Source organism: Schistocerca cancellata, chromosome 1 (genome assembly GCF_023864275.1).
Source record: "Schistocerca cancellata isolate TAMUIC-IGC-003103 chromosome 1, iqSchCanc2.1, whole genome shotgun sequence".
NCBI classification, from domain to species: domain Eukaryota; kingdom Metazoa; phylum Arthropoda; class Insecta; order Orthoptera; family Acrididae; genus Schistocerca; species Schistocerca cancellata.
Genome location: NC_064626.1, coordinates 59,800,645 through 59,823,009, shown reverse-complemented (window position 1 = coordinate 59,823,009; position 22,365 = coordinate 59,800,645). Strand labels below are relative to the sequence as shown.

General features: G+C 42.9%; 1 non-coding gene across 1 annotated transcript; it reads right to left on the bottom strand.

Annotated features, from left to right (window-relative positions):
- Positions 1-2,360: 2,360 nt before the first annotated feature.
- Positions 2,361-2,435, bottom strand: Trnat-ugu (transfer RNA threonine (anticodon UGU)). Its single transcript has one exon. It is a non-coding gene; the product is annotated as a tRNA-Thr (tRNA).
- Between the last annotated feature and the right edge of the window lie 19,930 nt (positions 2,436-22,365).

Below are 22,365 nucleotides of genomic sequence, written 5' to 3'. Positions count from 1 at the left end.
GCAATCGCACATTCTTTATGGCAGGGATGTAGTACCTGGTCCTTCCACTCTGTTCTTGAAGTGTGCATTTCACGGACAAGTTGAAGGCTACTTACCGCTGGGTGGTCGGCCCAATATTCAACACCATTGACTCAAAAGCGAGAGTGTGACAGAACTGCACACGCCGTTGCGATACATGCATTGAGACTGGCGGTCGTCGCTTTAAGGGGCTCCGGAAAGGCTCAAAATCATGAAAAGTTCAATTTTTACTTTTTTGCGTTTTCTGAATCTGCAGACTATTACCTTTTAATAGATATATAATTTATTCAATTCCGAAGACTACAACTATTTTTAAATTTTTGTTGAAATGTGTTCTACATGGGCGTGACCCACTGTGGCGCTGTTGAACTGCTGTCAAATGGAGTTATTATTAACGTCCGTGTTCATCAGGTACATTTTAGTGATCTGAGATAAAGTATGCGTTGTGGCTAACCTGTGATGGTTCAATATATATCGCTGGTGTGATTGTCGATTGTTTCATGTTTATTTACTCTGTCGTTATCTCGAAAATATTCGTAATTATTTATGTTTCTTGAGTCTCTGTTTTGTTGAAGTATAATAATGAGTAAAAGTAAAGTTGCTGTTGCGACTTTCAATGAGGGAAACATTGTAAGGTGCAAGGTATTTAGAAATATGGGAATGAAGATAGGTTCTAACATGGTACGAGCGATACTTGCTTTAGACAAGGAACGCCTTCGGGCTGCAGACAGGGCTGTAAAGAGTCTAGAAATACAAGCAAGAGTAAACAGGAGGAGGAACAAAAGGAACCTGGAGGAGGAAATTGCAGAGGATGAAGATAATCCATCCTATGGACCTGGAATGCACTAAAAAGTTAATCCAATCTTTGTCGCTCGATTCCAGAAACTTTTATTTTCTCATACTAATTACATGTTTTCTAAGGATCTTCCTAACATATTTGTTTCAAACTTTCCGTAAATGTTACACAGTACCTTCTGCATAATTTAACACAGCCTTTTTCCAAAAAACTGTATATTTTTGAATATATAAATAAAAAATTGCAAAAAGATGTTGTGAATTTTCATTACAATTGAAAAAAATCATCTTTAATAACTGAACTAAAATTTTGTAAAATCCCTGTGTTAAGTTGTAGCCCATATTCCAATAAATAATCTGTAAAAAGTTCAACTTCCTACCTCAAATACTTTGTGAGGAAAGATGTAATTTATAAGCTTTATTTTAACATTGCAAGTATAGGGCGTTCCGGAGCCCCTTAAGAATGACTGTGAGCTACGTTGTTGTTATGCAGTGTACGCTGCGTATGTCCACAACACCATAAGTATGTACTTACGTCCAGTTGTTCCCTGTCGGCAGCGCAAAGCCGGCTGAATACAGCAAGTGCAGCTCGCAAATGACGGCACTCCATGTATAGCAAGCCACAACACCACTATACTTATAAGCGGAACACGTCCTTTCCGAACGTTCGGCCCTTCTCCCGTGCATAGAAGTGGTACTAATATTATGAAGCGCAAGTTTTTTCTTCCCTATGACGCGTTTTGAACTGAGGGAACTTTTATACAGCCTTGTTACAAAGCTGGTGTTACTAGTTAGATATCGAATATTTAGATGTAGTTGCGAAAAGGACTTGTAATTTTCGTCGATGATTCACCACATTGAACATCTACTCGTTGTATAATTGTGTTTTCCGCAGTATGAACTTTACCACCCGAAGCTATTGGATACTATCAAATCTTCTTCATTTGCGTGGTTATACTGTGCGCAGTCGCTTCATAATTGGTATGGTATACAATGATGTACCACAATAGGTTCACATACAGAATAGGAATATCTGAAGAAAAGGAGAAACGTGACATAAACAGTGGCCTTAAGACGAATAATTCAATACAGAAACACATCCCAAAACCAAAAACAGACAAAAGTCTGTTATCTGTCAGCTCAGTTTTAGGGAGTGAGACGTGACCTTCATTAAGATGACTGGCAGGACGTTCAATACAAGCTATAAAGAGTACATTAGGGTATAGACCTACAGTAAAATCAACATGTTCAGACCACCTGATTTTTGGATTGCAACAGTGTAAACTTTGAGATTATACTCGCAAAACTAACAAATTAAAATTTTTCTTCATGTGCTGCACAGTGGCTCCACTGATACCTTACATCTCGCAAACAGTGTAAATGTTGGAACAGAAAGGTCGCAATGGAGGGATGTAATGTGATGTGTCCCTCAAGGATCAGTACTGGGTCTAAACTGTTCTCATTATAATTATGAAATGATAATTAAATGAACACCCTAGCTGCAAACAGGCGTTGATGTACTTCATTGAGGAAATATTGAAAATGTGTGCCCCAACCGGGACTCGAACCCGGGATCTCCTGCTTACATGGCAGACACTCTATCCATCTGAGCCACCGCGGGCACAGAGAATACTGCGTCTGCAGGGACTTATCCCTTGCACGCTCCCCGTGAGATCCACATTCCTAACATGTCCACACCACTACATTTGTAGTGCGCCTAATAGATGTTTGCCCATCGTACTCATGTAGTGGTGTGGACATGCTAGGAATGTGGATCTCAAGGGGAGCGTGCAAGGCATAAGTCCCTGCAGACGAACTATCCTCTGTGCCCGCGGTGGCTTAGATGGATAGAGCGTTTGCCATGTAAGCAGGAGATCCCGGGTTCGAGTCCCAGTCGGGGCACACATTTTCAACATGTCCCCAATGAAGTACAACAACGCCTGTTTGCAGCTAGGGTGTCCATTTAATTATCATTTCGTTTCTAGCAAAGCTGCATGGTCATCCACGGTAACTGTTCTTTCGGGAACATATACTACCGTCATATATCATTATAATTATGTTAATGACGTGTCCGCTACTCTCTCCCACTGAAAATATCACCTACAAGAAGACGAAATTGAGTTGTATCTATTCGCCAGTGCAAATGACCTGTGAACAGCCAACCATTGGTCGCAGAGCATAGGTTTGAAACTTAAAGCACCTAAAGCTCTCTTATTCGCTACGACTTACTACCCCCCAGTTCAGAGAATTCCATCCACCATTAATCCTAAATGGCGCAGAATTAACCTATCCCTCTTTTTTAAAGAACTTGGGGATAATTCTGGACCATCACTTGGAATGGACAGAACACACAACAGCGGTCTATAAGAATGTGTCAGCGTCAGTTCGCTCACTACAGAAATGTAAAAAAAAAATAAAAAAAAAGCATTTCCTTCCGAGAATAAAAACAAGTTCGCAAAGTCATTAATACTCCCCATACTTCAATACTGTGATTCCATTCTTCAAGCAGTTTCTTACGAAAGCACACACAGGGTGGAATTAGCCATGAATGCTTGTATACGACACAATGTGACGTAGGCTTTTTTGACCAAATTTCATCAGTCTTCGAACAATTATCACGGCTGCGTGCCGCTAAGTGTAGAGACCATCATACTCTCTGCTTCCACTAACGTCTTCTACTTCACTGCTCTCGTTCTTATTTGCCTTCAACTCTTACTCTGCTATATGAACAGCACAGCAGAAATACTCGTCAACTAAGTGAAAATCCCTTTTTGCCATCATAAAGCACTGCAATGTTTTTTAAGTTATTTTCAGTATCAGAAACCGAAATTTGGAACAATCTTCCTGAAAATATGAATTCTGTTAAAGCAGCTATCTCTCCCACAATCTGCGAAGCTGATACTCGTCTGTCCCTCTCGCCACAACCTTTCCCTACCCATTTTCGTCAAAGTTGTTTCTTTATATTCTGCTCTTTGCTAATGGTAACAGTCACTGCCATTTCCTCTTCTGACAATACGAAACACGGCTTCAGATGCGCTAAGGTAACCTTTAAATGCCTTTTATTATTATTATTTGTGACAGTTTTATTATTATTTTATTATTATTGTTACTGTTACTATCATTATTATTATTAGGAATATTTTGTTATATCTATGGTATGTTTCCGGTTAGTTGCAAGAAAGAACCTTAAGGCCCTAATGTAGTAACGTCAAATAAGCAATAAGTGAATAAATAAAAATTTATTTGAATTGAATGACTTGTCATTGTTTACAGAACCGACAAAAAATTGTCTGTAACATAGAGCGCAATGATACGACAAAACTTAGCTGCAAAACCTGTAGCAAAATGCATGCAGTTTCATTGGTAGACACATCTATCATTGAAACTTCCTGGCAGATTAAAACTGTGTGCCCGAGTTCGAGTCTCGGTCGGGCACACAGTTTTAATCTGCCAGGAAGTTTAATATCAGCGCACACTCTGCTGCAGAGTGAAAATCTCATTCTGGAAACATCTATCATTCCAGGATGAAGTTTCCACCATCAGCGTAAAGTACACTAGTTTTGAATGCATTTTGCCAGGTTGGATAACAATGCCAGATCTTGTTCAGCTTGCAGTTAGAATCTCCCTGCGTGTACTTCCCACTTTCCAACTACAGAAGAGTATTTCGAGCTTAAATTGCTAGATCCATATCATCTCGGAAAATGAAGCAGTGACAGATCACTTAACGGAAGCGTGGATTTATTGCACAATAAAATGTTCATTGCAGAAGTTAGTGTTAAGTTGGTTTTAGGCCAGTAGTTTCCACACTATCGATCATCCAAGAAGCAATGGGAGTTAGAAAATCTTCTTTTGAAGGTGCGAGGGAACTACTTGAGACATTCAGCTTGCAGTTCAGATTGTCATTCGGGCCAGAATAACTTGGACGGCAAAAACAGTGTAAATAAAATTTGGTGATCTGGATCCGAGTCCCAATCTGGCACAAAATTTTATCCTTAAATTCTCTAATTGTCCTCTTTCAACTCCTTAACATGAAGCATGTAAAAAATTACTAGTTATCATGATATGTGACTATGGGTCATACATACCCTCTTGAAGAAATAGTACAGCCATTTCGACTTTGGCGCACTTTGTGTACATTGAACTCTTGTGACGTAAGTGTCGTTGGTGATTGCCAAAAGTATTTGTGTCCTAAATGAAGTGTAGAGATGCTTCGTAGGCAGTAACCCAATACATAGTTTCGTCAGTACAAATTCTACCACATCAACAAAAATTATTCAACTTCAAAAAGTTTCATCTCTTGATACATATGTGCATACACAGTGTCAAAAATACATAAAGCTGTTAACAATATTGTGGTACCATATATGGTGTGTATCTGAAGAGTCTGAGTTGTGTGGTACCAAGCTCAAAAGTATCTGAATTGTGCAAATTGGTGTGATGTTTAAAAGTAGGCAAATGATCTGAAAGAGATAAATTGGTGCCACGTTAAAAATAATCTGAATGATCTGAACTATTTATCAAAAATACGTAAAGATATTGACAATACTGGTATTACAGTATTTTCATATCTGAAACAACTATATTATTTTTCTATAATAAATAAGGTTCATCCGAATTGAGTAAATTGGCACCATGCTCAAAAGTATCCGAACGACCTGAATTCTGTGAAGTAATGCCCTATTCAAAAGTATGTGAATGACCTGTACTGTGTAAATTGATGCCATGTAAAAAAAGTATCTAAAGACTAGAATTGCATAAATTAGTGCCATGTGTAAAAGTATGTGAACGAACAGTATTATTTATCAAAAATGAAGAATCTCGTTACTCTTAATAGTATCCACGGCCAATTTATGGCAATGTTAGCATGATTATATTAATGGGAGTCACCATGTGAGCTAACCTTCGTGACCCCAGTGGTGTGTATGTCTTCTGGGGTGATAGTAGCCATCAAGATCGAAGTAATGGTCGTCACCATCTATTGGTCAGTAAGCTATTTGATCGGAGGTCATTTAGTTTCCACTGTGTGACAGCGTTAAGTTAGTATCATTAGCAGAAGATTAGAGACTTTTTCTTTTACATTTAGATAAAGCTTGCAACCTAGAATGGGAGTGCTGTAATGTTTGGCTAACGCTGAAAAATAGTTGAAAGCATAGTAACCTTACAAAGTTACTGATTTTCTATAATGTTTGGGTGACTAAAAAGTAATTGAGAATGAGTTCGTGAAAGCATAGCAGCCCTTGTTCCTTACCTATATGAATATGTATTAAATTAACATGTGGAAGGTACAATACTCTTAAGTATACTGTTTCATTGAAGTGTCATGTGGTTTGCTCTGTGTGACAGTGTAAGTCAGTCGTCATCAAGTATATCTTAACGTGTAGGTGACAGCACTGTTGCTACGTGGGTCTGTAGTACTATAGAACAGATCTTTTCGTATTTTGATAACTGATGCAAATATTTTTTTTTTATTTCTCTAAAGTATAATACAAAGTCTGAGCTATTCTAAATGACAGCTGCACTTTAACCTGTACGATCAGTAGTATCATGTTGGTTTTGTATGTTACAGAACAAATCTTTATGTATTTTCGTAAATAATGCAGGTGGTGCAAAGATCGAATTTTTGTTTCTGATCAGAGATCTGTATGGGACCTCATCCATAACTGTTACCGACTGTTACAAGACCGATTCTTCCAAAGCCATCCCGTAACTAATATAAAACCAAAAGACAGGCCGTTTGCATCAGAGTTCTTAGTCAACATCTGTGATTAACTACACTCCTGGAAATGGAAAAAAGTACACATTAACACCGGTGTGTCAGACCCACCATACTTGCTCCGGACACTGCGAGAGGGCTGTACAAGCAATGATCACACGCATAGATCATATCTATGTTGCTCGTGGGGTACCCAGCATCCAGTTGTGGCAATCAGAAGGAAAGTTCCGGCATGTGAGTGGCAATGACCCGTGGCCTTCCCAGCGTGCCCTTCTTAGAATTCACCCTTTGGTGGTCCTTGGCTGTGGAGTCTACCTATGTGCCTCAGGGCTGCCGCCTTGTCCCAGTGCACTTCCACATGGCTTCATACTTACATACACCATGCAAATCCAAATAAAAATGAAAGCAGATATACACTCCTGGAAATTGAAATAAGAACACCGTGAATTCATTGTCCCAGGTAGGGGAAACTTTATTGACACATTCCTGGGGTCAGATAATCACATGATCACACTGACAGAACCACAGGCACATAGACACAGGCAACAGAGCATGCACAATGTCGGCACTAGTACAGTGTATATCCACCTTTCGCAGCAATGCAGGCTGCTATTCTCCCATGGAGACGATCGTAGAGATGCTGGATGTAGTCCTGTGGAACGGCTTGCCATGCCATTTCCACCTGGCGCCTCAGTTGGACCAGCGTTCGTGCTGGACGTGCAGACCGCGTGAGACGACGCTTCATCCAGTCCCAAACATGCTCAATGGGGGACAGATCCGGAGATCTTGCTGGCCAGGATAGTTCACTTACACCTTCTAGAGCAAGTTGGGTGGCACGGGATACATGCAGACGTGCATTGTCCTGTTGGAACAGCAAGTTCCCTTGCCGGTCTAGGAATGGTAGAACGATGGGTTCGATGACGGTTTGGATGTACCGTGCACTATTCAGTGTCCCCTCGACGATCACCAGTGGTGTATGGCCAGTGTAGGAGATCGCTCCCCAAACCATGATGCCGGGTGTTGGCCCTGTGTGCCTCGGTCGTATGCAGTCCTGATTGTGGCGCTCACCTGCACGGCGCCAAACACGCATACGACCATCATTGGCACCAAGGCAGAAGCGACTCTCATCGCTGAAGACGACACGTCTCCATTCGTCCCTCCATTCACGCCTGTCGCGACACCACTGGAGGCGGGCTGCACGATGTTGGGGCGTGAGCGGAAGACGGCCTAACGGTGTGCGGGACCGTAGCCCAGCTTCATGGAGACGGTTGCGAATGGTTCTCGCCGATACCCCAGGAGCAACAGTGTCCCTAATTTGCTGGAAAGTGGCGGTGCGGTCCCCTACGGCACTGCGTAGGATCCTACGGCCTTGGCATGCATCCGTGCTCGTTGCGGTCCAGTCCCAGGTCGACGGGCACGTGCACCTTCCGCCGACCACTGGCGACAACATCGATGTACTGTGGAGACCTCACGCCCCACGTGTTGAGCAATTCGGCGGTACGTCCACCCGGCCTCCCGCATGCCCACTATACGCCCTCGCTCAAAGTCCGTCAACTGCACATACGGTTCACGTCCACGCTGTCGCGGCATGCTACCAGTGTTACAGACTGCGATGGAGCTCCGTATGCCACGGCAAACTGGCTGACACTGACGGCGGCGGTGCACAAATGCTGCGCAGCTAGCGCCATTTGACGGCCAACACCGCGGTTCCTGGTGTGTCCGCTGTGCCGTGCGTGTGATCATTGCTTGTACAGCCCTCTCGCAGTGTCCGGAGCAAGTATGGTGGGTCTGACACACCGGTGTCAATGTGTTCTTTTTTCCATTTCCAGGAGTGTAGATAGATTTCATGCTGAGCTGAACTTTGCAATGGCCGCTTCTTCTGTCTCCACCTACATAATGAACTGTTGAGACCGAGCTACGAGAGTGAGATGATCCGTAGGGAGAGTAAAAACGTTTATCTAGAACTGCAGTAACCTCAAGCTTCACTCTGAAGACCAGCTTTCAGATTTTAATGACGAATTTGTTTCCAACTACGGCCGCAGATACTACAGATGACCTTGGCTTGTACTATCTGTCTTTTGCACTAACATGACGACAATCACAGTAAAGCTTCGCGAGCACAAATGATTCATTTTTATAGACAATTATTACAATCTTACTTCAGACCAGTCACTCTGGTGTGCCAAGGTTTTGCTTTATAATTATTATTGCTTGTCAGGTGACTTATAAGTCATTTTAACGTAATTAGCCGAATTAACTATTAATTCTTGTTTTATTTAGTATCATTGAGTTTCTAATTCATGGTTTTGGAGGGTGTCTAACTAATTCTTGTCGAATAAGAAGGCATGTCGGTATTATTTCAGATCATGCAACACGTTACATATTGTATTTGTTGCATTTCGAAGCCGTAATCCGGTACTAAGTAAAATTCAGTTTAAGATACGGGTTTGAGAAACAGTGCATTAAAGAGCAAACCTGACTAAAAAGAAATCCTAACAGTGATGATGATGATGATGATGTCCCATACTCCGAGGAGTGTAGGGGACGGTGCGGGAGACCAGCACCGCCGACTAGGCAAGGTCGTAGCGGAGGTGGTTTGCCATTGCCTTCCTCCCACCGTAATGGGGATGAATGTGGATGATGAAGACAACACAACATCACCCAGTCATCTCGAGGCAGGGAAAATCCCTAACCCCGTCGGGAATCAAACCCGGGACCCCATGCGCAGGAAGCGAGAACGCCACCGCAAGCTGCGGACATCCTAACAATAACCTATACATATCATTAAGCACTTACCTCACAAAAATGTTCATTACACGAAATACTGCAATACAGCGAGCGTCAATACTACCAGCTAAATTAACGATTCTAGCTACTAAATCCACTAACTACTAATAGGAAAGATTTTGTTGCAAACCAAATAATGTATATCTTTTACATTAATAATGTGACATCCAGTTCAGACAAAACTATAAATTGTCACTGACATCTAGTACAAAGGTATATAATCATGAATAATATTCAATCTCCAAGTCGAACATGTACAGATCGTTAGCCTATGCTAACACTTCAGACCTCTATCCTCCATCAATGCTAACGTCTCACATATAACATCCATCACTGCTGGCTGTTCACCTCCAACTGCCCACCAGTACTTCCATCACTACTGGCGATTAACTTCCAACAACGAGTCCAACCAGCCACAGAGTCTCTTACAAAGAAAGCGCAGTCAGAGATCCACTGCAAAGCGCTACACAGCACTGCCAACACAGAAGCAGCCCACTTACAAAGATATAAAAAGGCACAATTCTCATTTCCGTTTGCTGTGCTAAACTATCATAAAAATGACGTCGTTGGATAAACATGCCAGTGGAACGTAACCACAGGTAGATCCAAGATCTAAAGTAATATGAAAAACATATTAGCCAGTGAAATCCGTGAATTTCTTATTCTTGATATATTATCTTCTTACCGCCTAAAGTGGTGGTTGCTCAGGTTCGCTTTTGTACTACCAATAACATAGCCTCATTTAGATCTAATAGGAAGTGTTAATTATCATGTTATTTCAGCCAAAATGTATTGTGGACTGTTATACAACAATAATAGAGGTAGTTTCTGGGTATAGCATTGTAACACTTATTTTGGCAGCCCACAATCATGCTGTCGGCATCAAGTGTTTCTTATCCTGTAAGTTAAATAATAACTCATTCTTCCAAAGTCAATGTATATTTTCTAAATAAGATGTCTTAGCGGTGGATAAATTACACCAGTAGGCATTTTGTCAGTTCAAAAATGGTTCAAATGGCTCTGAGCACTATGGGACTTAACTTCTATGGTCATCAGTCCCCTAGAACTTAGAACTACTTAAACCTAACTAACCTAAGGACATCACACACATCCATACCCGAGGCAGGATTCGAACCTGCGACCGTAGCAGTCCCGCGGTTCCGGACTGCGCGCCATTTTGTCAGTATCTTTGCGTATTTTTGACAGGCGTCACATATGTGGACATAACATTGACATACGCATTGTGAAGCTCTAAACATAACAATAACTTTAAGCCTATAATAGACAAAAGTAATTGATCATTGTTGAAAAGTGAGGGCATGGGTCTGTACAAGCATGGAGAGAACGAAAATGTACTGTCATGATTGGAATATGTTGTCAAGCAAATCGTCAACACTTGTCGACTCTGTCCACCTTGGTGACCGAAATGAATTGGTACAGAAATTAGTTTCCTTGCTATCTTTAAAAGCACATGGAAGGATATCTACCAAAGATAAACTTCGAGAAGCAGCTATTCATACTTGAAATTTATGATTGATGTCGAATATAAAGTGCAGAATGGAAAGCTGCCTACGAGACACTACGTTAGGTGAAAGACAACCACAACAAATAATGCATTAAATTTCGGGCATGCAGCAGCGCATACACACTTCTTCAGCTCATATTTCGGCCGCGTATCGTCGGCCATGCTCAGAGCGAGTGGCAAGACCGACGATGAGGTGTAAATCGCGGCGTTATGTGCTCCACCGCTGCGGTAGTGTGCATGCGGGTCACAGATGCTGGCCGGCGGCAAAGTGGTACACTTGCACACTTACCTGCAGTATCTGATCAAAAGCACTAGGACACCTAATAGTGGATATTAATATGGGAAGAGCCTATCCTTCGCCTTCATGACGGCTTTAATTCTGCTGGGAACACTTTCGATAAGGTGTCCGAACGTCTGTGTACGCCGGACTCTGGAGCTAAATGGACGTTCTAACTCATCTCAAAGGTGTTCCATTGCCTTCAGGTCGGTCCGTTTCAGGAATGTTATTATCCAAAAACGACTGCCTCACATATGATGCTTCATGACAGGGCGCATTTTCATGTTGATATAAAATATCATCCTCTCCTGACTGTGCATCTACAGTAAGCAAAAGGCATTCGTGTAAAATGTGATAATGTCCTTCCGCGTTGAGCATTTTCTTAAGCTCAGTGAGGAGCCACGAAAAATATCTCCATACTGTAGCATTCTCTCCTCCGTACTTCGTCGTTGGAAGGACGCTTGATGGCATGTAAGGGTCTCCAGGCATTCAAAAACCCAAAACCGTCCGATTGCCAAACCGTTTCCAGTCGTCCACCATCCAGTAGCGGAACTCTTTACGCTTCCTCGAGCGCCTCTTTGAACTGAGTACAGAAATTGGTGGTTCATGAGGAGCTGTTCAACCACTGCACCTCTTTCCTTTTAACTCACTACGTACCCTCACTGTAGGGCTTCGGAACTCAGCAATGATTTCTTCAGATGATTTCATGCGATTTTTTGATACCTTCGCTAATGATCGACGATCACTGTACATCAGTACTTTAGGTCTGCGTGGTCTTGGTTTTCCTGTGGTTGTTACGGTACGTTTCCAGTTCACAACCACATCACCGACAGTCGACTTCAGTCTTACAAGTGCTGAAAGGCCCCCGATGTACGCTACTGGCCATTAAAATTGCTACAACACAAAGATGACGTGCTACAGACGCGAAATTTAATCGACAGGAAGAAGATTCTGTGATACGCAAATGATTAGCTTTTCACAGCATTCACACAAGGTTGGCGCCTGTGGCGACACCTACAACGTGCTGACATGAGGAAAGTTTCCAACCGATTTCTCATACACAAACAGCAGTTAACCGGCGTTGCCTGGTGAAACGTTCTTGTGATGCCTCGTGTAAGGAGGAGAAATGCGTGACATCACGTTTCCGTCTTTGACAAAGGTCGGATTGTAGCCTATCGCGATTGCGGTTTATCGTATCGCGACATTGCTGCTCGCGTTGGTCGAGATCCAATGAATGTTAGCAGAATATGGAAGCGGTGGGGTCAGGAGGGTAACATGGAACGCCGTGCTGGATCACAACGGCCTCGTTTCACTAGCAGTCGAGGTGACAGGCATCTTATCCGCATGGCTGTAACGGATCGTGCAGCAACGTCTCCATCCCTGAGTCAACAGATGGGCACGTTTGCAAGACAACAGCCATCTGCACGAACAGTTCGATGACGTTTGCAGCGGCATGGACTCTCAGCTCGGAGAACATAGCTGCGGTTACCCTTGACGCTGCATCACAGACAGGAGCGCCTGCGATGGTGTACTCAACGACGAACCTGGGTGCACGAATGGCAAAAAGTCACTTTCTCGGATGAATCCAAGTTGTGTTTACAGCATCATGACGGTCACATCCGTGTTTGGCGACATTGCGGTGAACGCACATTGGAAGCGTGTATTCGTTATCGCCATACTGGCGTATCACCCGGCGTGATTGTATGGGGTGCCATTGGTTACACGTCTCGGTCACCTCTAGTTCGCACTGACTGCACTTTGAACAGTGGACGTTACATTTCAGATAAGTTACGACCCGTGGCTCTACCCTTCATTCGATCCCTGCGAAACACCACATTTCAGTAGGTTAATGCACGACCGCATGTTGCAGGTCATGTACGGGCCTTTCTGGATACCGAAAATGTTCCACTGCTGCCCTGGCCAGCATATTCTCCTGATCTCTCACGAATTGAAAACGTCTGGTCAATAGTGGTCGAGCAACTGGCTCGTGACAATACGCCAGTGACTACTTTTGATGAACTGTGGTATCTTGTTGAAGCCGCATGGGCAGCTGTACCTGTACACGCCATCCGAGCTCTGTTTGACTCAATACCCAGGCGTATCAAGGCCGTTACTACGGCGAGAGGTGGTTGTTCTGGGTACTGATTTCTCATGATCTATGTACCCAAATTTCGTGAAAATGTAATCACATCTCATTCCTAGTATAATATATTTGTCCAATGAATACCAGTTTATCATCTGCATTTCTTCTTGGTGTAACAATTTTAATGGCCAGTAGTGTATTTCTTACTCAGACAACATCCAATGACCAGTCTATGTCCGAAAGTCACTGAGCTGTCCTGACCAACCCATCCTGCTGCTACTGCATCTCTACTGGCAACATGAGAGACCCCCGCCTCCTTTTATACTTTCTGGACCGCTTCTCGTGACATCTGGTGGTCAGTACCGCATTGAGATGGGGTGTCCGGATACTTTTGATCAGATAATGCACGTGCATTGTCAATGCAGCTAGGTAGATCACGCTGCGTCTCTAGTCGTAAACAGGGCCGGAATAGTTTAGGTTGTCGGCATGGCTCGGAGAGTCATCTGAAGCTGTGACGGCTCACACACTGTCACTATTATGACAACAGAGGTTGTCGGCAGAGGATGTTTCTGTATGCGAGATTTTCGTACACCTCAGCGTCGTCATTCCAACGTGCAGCCTCCAACGTGAGACAGAAAACTTTGGAGATCCACTTTGTATAGTCCGACGAGGTCAGAAACGCCAGGTAATGGTCGCTACCTACATGAGCTAGAAGCTGCCAGCAGAGGACACAGCCATGTCCTGACAGACAAGATATCCTCCAGGTGTCCATTAAAGCGCTCTTCACTCCCAAGTGAACACCATGGAATTTGCAGTGCTGTACAATAATTCTCTATGGTGTAAAATCTAGGAGCTTATGAGTAAACAGCATTCCTCGTTGTATTTGGTTTGAATTCATTTCTTGTGTGCACTCGTGTTCCGCTGATTATCGATCTTGTAGCGAACTTTCAAAGGAATTTCGCCACGTCTTTGCGTAGGCGCTAGAACTACAGGAGACCTTAGTCCACTATTATGTCTACCTTTATTATTGTTTGCATGACTTAACGTGAGCTATCGAGTGGCCCTAAGAAAACGTAACATTGTTGATGGAAGAATATACCAAGCATACGTGCTTCCGGAATCCAAGAGATTCACAGCAGAAATGCAGAAGGAATAGAAATGTGATCAGTAGATAATTGTCGAAGTTCTCAACGGTCATGGGGACGTGACGGTTATGGGATCTATCACATATCGATACCATCCTGCGGGCATCACTATGTTGGTAACAAGCATTCAAAAACTCAAACCCATCTGATTGCCGCACGGTATGGTGTGAATCCCCACGACAAATCGTTTCCAGTCATCCACCGTCCGATTGCCTTTTTACGTCGATATCGGTCACGCAGGATTAGACAGTCCCATTGGTGCACGCCTGGTGAGGCACACCTCCAGTGGCTCCGTGCCACGAGCGCCTTCTTCCGCCGCAATGTAGCCGCTCAGCGCACGAGCTCTTGGAGCTACTTTGCCATGTGACGATACGCAGAGTCTGTCTCGTCACAGTTCCAACAACATTACTCATGCTTCAGGACAAAGAGATTCTTCCTTGTTAATGTTAAGATAGCTGGACTCTAATTCATGCTCCGTTATTTGCAGTGAGTCTTCGTATGTTTGGAAAAATACATGTTAAGCAAATCTTTGCTTACTAATCACTAATCATTTATGCTCCTGTCCAGCTGTCGTGCCATGGCAGTTGCTGCACCACTGTGTTGCTCACCTCTCCTTATCTCCTTATGAAGTCGTACAGGACCAGAGAGACCAGAAATTCATTAGATGCTTGCATAAAATGAAATGTACCAAAGAAGCAGAAACTTTGTAGGTCTTCTCAAAAAAGGAAAAGCCGAATCAACCTCTTTGAAAGTCAAGAAGTGTGAATATACGTCTATTGTGAAGCTTGAAAGAAATAGAAATATGCAGAAGGCCTGATCATTCTCGTTGCTTACATTCACAGTATCTGTAATTTCTTTGCTGACGTGCCACTGTTTCTTTAGATTTTTTCGCTGATGAATATAAATGGTTTAACCTGGACCATGCTATATGCAAGGTGGTCCGTGATCGGGCCAAATATCTCACGAAATAAGCGTCAAACGAAAAAACTACAAAGAACGAAACTCGTCTAGCTTGAAGGGGGAAACCAGATGGTGCTATGGTTGGCCCAATAGATGGTGTTGCCATAGGTCAAGCGGATATCAACTGTGTTTTTTTTTAAATAGGAGCCTCATTTTTATTACATATTCGTGTAGAACGTAAAGAAATATGTATGTTTTAGTTGGACCACTTTTTTCGCTTTGTGACGGATGGCGCTGTAATAGATACATATGGCTCACAATTTTAGACGAACGTATGGTAACAGGTAGGTTTTTTAAATTAAAATACAGAACGTAGGTACGTCGGAACATTTTATTTCGGTTCTTCGAATGTAATACAAGAACTTTTGTGAACATATCATTTCTGAGAACGCATGCTGTTACAGCGTGATTACCTGTAAATACCACTTTAATGCAATAAAGGCTCAAAATGATGTCCGTCAAACTCAGTGCATTTGGGAATACGTGTAACGACATTCCTCTCAACAAAGAATAGTTCGCCTTCCGTAATGTTCGCACATGCATTGACAATGCGCTGACGCATGTTGTCAGGCGTTGTCGGTGGATCGCGATAGCAAATATCCTTCAACTTTCCCAGCAGAAACAAATCCGGGGACGTCAGATCCGGTCAACATGCGGGCCATGGTATGGTGCTTCGACGACCAATCTACCTGTCATGACTTATGCTATTCAATACCGCTTCAACCGCACGCGAACTATGTGCCAGACATCCATCATGTTGGAAGTACATCGCCATTCAGTCATGCAGTGAAACATCTTGTAGTAACATCGGTAGAACATTACGTAGGAAATCAGCATACACTGCACCATTTAGATTGCCATCGATAAAATGGGTCCCATTTACCTTCCATCCATAATGGCGCGCCATACATAAACCCGCCAAGGTCGCTGATGTTCAACTTGTCGCAGCCATCGTGGATTTTCCTTTGCCCCATAGTGCATATTACGCCGGTTTACGTTACCGCTGTTGGGGAATGACGCTTCGTCGCTAAATAGAACGCGTTCAAAAAACCTGTCATCGTCCAGTAATTTCTCTTCTGCCCAGTGGCAGAACTGTACACGACGTTCAAAGTCGTCGCCATGCAATTCCTGGTGCAGAGAAACATGGTACGGGTGCAATCGATGTTGATCTTGCATTCTCAACACCAACGTTCTTGAGATACCCGATTCTCGCGCAATTTGTCTGCTACTGATGTGTGGATTAGCCGCGACAGCAGCTATAACACGTACTTGGTCATCATCATTTGTGGCAAGTCGTGGTTGACGATTCACATGTGGCTCAACACCTCCTGTTTCCTTAAATAACTAACTATCTGGCGAACGGTCCTGACACTTGGATGATGTCGTCCAGGATACCGAGCTGCATACATAGCACACGCCCGTTGGGCATTGTGATCACAATAGCCATACATCAAAACGATATCGACCTTTTCCGCAATTGGTAAACGCTCCATTTTATCACGGGTAATGTATCACGAAGGAAATACCGTCCGCACTGGAAGGATGTTACGTGATACCACGTACTTATACATTTGTGAATATCACAGCGTCATCTATCACAAAGCGAAAAAAGTGGTCCATCTAAAACATTCATATTTCTCTACGTACTACACTAATATGTAATAAAAAAAATGAGGGTTCCTATTTAAAAAAACGCAGTTGATAACCGTTTGACCTATGGCAGCGCCATCTAGCAGGCCAACCATATCACCATCTAGTTTCCCGCTTCAAGCTAGACGAGTTTCGTTCATTGTAGTTTTTCCATTTGACGCTTATTTCGTGAGTTGTTTGGCCAGGTCATTATCAATGGACCACCCTGTATACCCGATTTTATCGAGTAGTCTAAGTGACTGCTCGTATGTATATTTCTCATTTCCTTAATCATATTTTATTGATATTAACTTCCTTGTACGTACTTTACTTAAATCGTAGGAGTACTTCACACAAATTCCTGGAGACATCAGAATGTGATATACGTGGTGAACCAGAACTCCGTCGACAAATTTTCAGAGGTTGTTCACGATATTGAGCAATACTTCGCGAATAGTTTGGTATAATGGGTCCCACAGTCTTCCACGGCTCATAGCAGAGTTAGTGCATTTCGTTTATTTCTTGCCCCAGTCAGCTTTGTATCTGTATTGCAGTGATAATAGTAAACAATGCTGGAATTGTTGGTGATATGTGCTGTGAAGCTTGTTCGGAAAGAAACTTGTTCCGTTCACTCACCTAACGTGCTGCTGACAACAATAACGGCCACTTTACTCTTCACCATCAAGTAAGCATTCAGTGCTTCTCGTTCCATCTCGACTTTGTTTCGTCCGAGGGATCTTATATTATTCTGTGTCAAACATGTGGGTGATGTTGTATTACAGGTTTCTTCACTGTTGTGAAGTATTTTCACAGAAACAAGCATGACAGCGGCAACAAAACGACTAAATTGCATTTACCTTATTACTGAGTAATGAGCTATGAGTAAGTTATACCAAAATATTCAGAAGGTATCACTGAACAACCTCTGTAACTCTGTAGGTGGAGTTCTTGTTCAAACTGAATAGCACCCATTGAAACGCAAAACAATAACTAATGTCAGTGGCCCCGGTTGCTTGTAACCAGAGCGTAGTGTCTCTTCAGGTTTTGTCTTTTGTCAGTTATTAGTGTTCTGCTTTTAAATTTCCTCCTCAGTTGTAATGAGAAGTCAACTGAAGGCATGAATGTATACTTGTGCAAATTTCTGGACGAAAGCTAAGAAAAGCTGCAGCTGCAATTCAGTGTGAAGTGCATAAACTCTTTTGCTCTTTATCCTCTTGGGATCGTATCCTGCAGCTTTCCCCGTTTAGCAAAATCACAGTGTATTGTGCAAGCGTAGCATCCTGTTTGAATTAATACCAGAAAATCAGCATACTTTTTGTCTCTCTAACGAGACAGTCCTTACACTCTCACTGTGCTTGATTCCTACCCATGGAAATGGTCGACAATAATGCCAGATACGCTATGGAAGCTGGATTGTGTTTTCGTTGTAATCTCATGTTTCGAAAAGCTGCGGCAGCTAAACTGTGCTTATTACTACGGGTTATCTTGGGATAAAATTAAATACGTTTAATTGAGAACGTACAAGTTGAATGATAGTATTTAGTGGCCCATGTAGAGGCGACGTACTGAAAGAGAACCGTCAGGATTACTCGAAAGTTCTACGTTAAGAGAATTTTTTTTTCTTTCGCATAAAGAAAAGAAATGTAATAAAAATTTTGCTTCAATATTTCCTTGTACGAGGAAGAGATTGCTTAGTTACCCATTTAATAACCGTCATCTCGTATGTACGAATGAGTTGCAGCCGCTGTGAAACTGTCTTGCCCGCCACTGTTTCCTGTTTAATTTGTGAGCCTCGTTTCCCTCGGAAAAATTACCGCTCATTAAGTGGACAGCGAACACACATTAGCTTAGCATATTTTTGTGTGAAAATTCACGGCAAAATTACTCTGATTTATATAACAGTCTCCCCAGTTGGCCTTTATCTCTTGGTCTGAAACGTGTGGAAGCAATTCCGGGTGGCAGGTTACCAAACTCAGGATCGTAACTCTGTTGCTGTGGATTAGACGGAAGTAAACCAATGAAAGAACTTCAGAACATTATAGGTGTCACAGATTAAAAGACGAATTTTCAGAGTTCTGGGCGGACCATTTTAACGTAGATTTTCATCCCGCGTTTATGACATTAAATACTTGTACATGTCGTTGAAACATTATTACGATGCCAGAAAAATTGAAGTTGGATTTGTAAAGTTTTAAAGGAAGATTCTCCACGTACACATCGTGTTGGTATAGTTCGGAGTGTAGTCCCCGTAATTCATGTAGTAACAAGCGTGTTGTGCATCTAAGGGAAGCCATATGACATCCCATTAAAAAGCATTGAAATCTTAACACCGTATACATTAAAAGCCTCGTTCTATACTGGTATTACATTATTTTCAATACTCAAATGCGAATCAAAAACGGTGTGAAAAAGAAACTGAGTGAAAGTGTGATCTGACTGACATATTCTCTCATCGATACTACGGTGTCATCTTAGTATTTTCACAGAGGGAGAGATTTTATGCTGAAAATTTTCCGTTGCGAATATTTAAGTTCCCTACTATACCTTCACCAGATTCTTTGAGAATAAGATTTAAGTACGGGTTTTCGATAATTTGTGATGTAAAATAGACGTCAACTGAAATGTTTCAAGTTTCTCTAAAGTCCCTAATGTGATAGAGATTTTTTTTAATTATATTATTTATGACCAAAAGAGAGACTAAAAATATTTTTTGGGTGTACAACGAACTTCCAAGAAGCACAATCTTATAAGATTGAGATGGCAAATGTAATGTAGCTCAAAGGAAAAGAATCAAGCGAAATGTGTGACTGATGTGTAATACAGTTCAGCCCTTGCGGTAACAACACTTGCGACATTCCCGAAGTGAAATAAATACACAAATAAAATAACATAAGAATAGATAGAATGTAATGGCACCCAGGTTCACCTTGGTGGCCCACTATGCTGCAGTAGGAGCTTGCTACTATAGCCACCAGTACTCTGTTCGGTAGTTCCGTAAGTTTGGTAAACAGACTCAGAAGTTACGTCGCACCACTGACGCACGCTGTCAGAATAGTGGGTCTTAGAAAAAGATGTCCAATAACTCCGTCTATCATGCCATATAAAAAATGGTCCTCCATGATCAACAACTACGTCTACAGTGCCATACAAAATGTGTGCCATATGATCCACTCAGTCTATCGTGCCATATAAATATTTGCCCCTGATGACAACATCGTCCAACATTCCAAACAAAAAAATTGTACCAGGTGACGAACAACTTCGTCTGTCACCTGATATAAACTTGTCTAAGATGAGAAACGCCCCTGCTCTGCACACATTTTAACATACGTAGAGAATTTCGAAGACCGCGTGCGGTGATTTGATTATCGACGAGGTGTAGGACCAGTCGTCGTTCGTCTGACAAAAGAAATCTGTTTTGCGAACACCTTGCTAAACCATGACGTCTTCGTTTCCACTCAGACCTCATCTGCGACCATCGTTTGGTCAGCTTATCAGACGTAAGCGTCTACGGCAAGAGAATAAACTTTCCTCCACTCAGCGATGAACGATGAGTTGTAAAACCATCCATCATATACGTTGTCAGTTACGTCACAGCCTAATAACGCCTTTTTAGACGTCTTGGTGCGACGGAAGAGTGATGGCACATTAGGTCACTCGGTGTACAGAAAGCCCACTCATACAGACCTGTATCTACAAGCTACTAGTTGCCACCATCCAGCACAAACAATGGGCGTTCTCAAAACCTTGGTCCACCGTGCCCATACTATCTCTGACGCCGACAGTCTTCAAGCGGAACTGGAACACCTGCAAAAAGTATTTTTGAAGAATGGCTTTTCACCTAGGCAAGTGAACAGAGTGATGAAGACCTACAAACGACGGAACAAGGAAGAGGAAGAGGCCTTCAGGTCGACTGTTTATCTACCATTTATTGGGAATATTTCTTCACAGATAGACAGAATATTGAGAAAGTATCAAGTGAGAGTCATCTTTCGCCCTCCTTCCAAAATTTCATCACTGGTGGGATCCGTTAAAGACGACCTGGGCCTGCGTAAACCAGGTGTTTACAAAATACCGTGTGAATGCGGCAAATCATATATAGGGCAAACAACACGAACTGTGCAGGAACGCATTGTGGAACACCAACGGCATACTCGCCTTCTCCAACCCACCAAGTCCGCAATCGCCGAACATTGTATTTCCACAGACCATTCCATTAATTACAACGACACAAAAATTTTGGCCCATACATCAAACTTTTGGAGCTCGATTATCAATGAATCTGTGGAAATAAGATTGTCTGACAACGAGACTCTCATCAATCGAGATAGCGGTTATCAGCTGAACTCTGCTTGGAATGCTGTTATAGAGAAACTTCGTAGTCGACGTAGTTATCTGCATAAAGATGGAAATCGACCTGACACCGATACGCCAGGCTTTCGCAGTGGAGGGCGCGAGGCGCAGCGCACGGAGCCGTTATGAACTCGCACACTGAGCAGCGCATGCGCAATGTCACCTCAGAAGGCTTTAAATACCGGAGCTCAGCGCGTACTCGCCAGTACTACTACAGTGGCATTCACCTGAAGATGGCCAGAAGACTCTGCGCCGAAATATCGTGGCAGGAAGTTACTGATATCCGGCAGTTCTCCCGTGTTTTTATGGAACAACGCCTTTCCAGTTTTACTAATAGTCGCTGAAAGAGGGGCATGGCGGGAGGGAGAGAGAAGCTTTCGGCGTCAATGATTTTGAATGCTGCATCACTCTATAACGTATTTATGGTCATTACCAAAGTTATCGTCGATCTTTCACATTTCATTCCGATGACGGCACCGGCACCTGAATCACGCTTTACAGTCTGCGTGCGAGACGTTCCATAGTGGATTGCAAAGAGTCTTTCTATCGGCCAGCGACATAATGCTCGCCACGAGGTAAGAGTACGCAGGGCCGAAGTCTAAGGGGAAACGACACGGCGACGGACGAAAATACTGCTCAAATTCAAGATTTTTTTTCCCAGCACTGGAACGTAGTAGGAAAATGGGGTCTTCTGAAATGAATAAAACGTACATCGAAGTTCTTGGTGGTATTTTCTTTATTGAAACATATTAATGTCTTCAATGTGAGTGGTATAGCTAGGCCGGCATCGCCCCAGTGATGTCATCCAAGATGGCTGCCAAGACGTCTGTCGATGACGCGAGTAGACGTCACGTGACGTCAGTTGATGATGTGATTGACGTCATACAAGATGGCGGCCGTGAACGCAGCTGAAAACGCGAGTACTGTTATCCAACATGGCGGGATTTGGCGGGAAAGCGCCACCCCCCCCCCCCCCAGGCAGGAATTTCGAATTTTGGAAAGAAGATAAATCAATTGGGCTACCTCTAATAACCTAAGAAAATGGCCGGAAAAGAAGAGCACTTAGGCGATCTCCGCTAT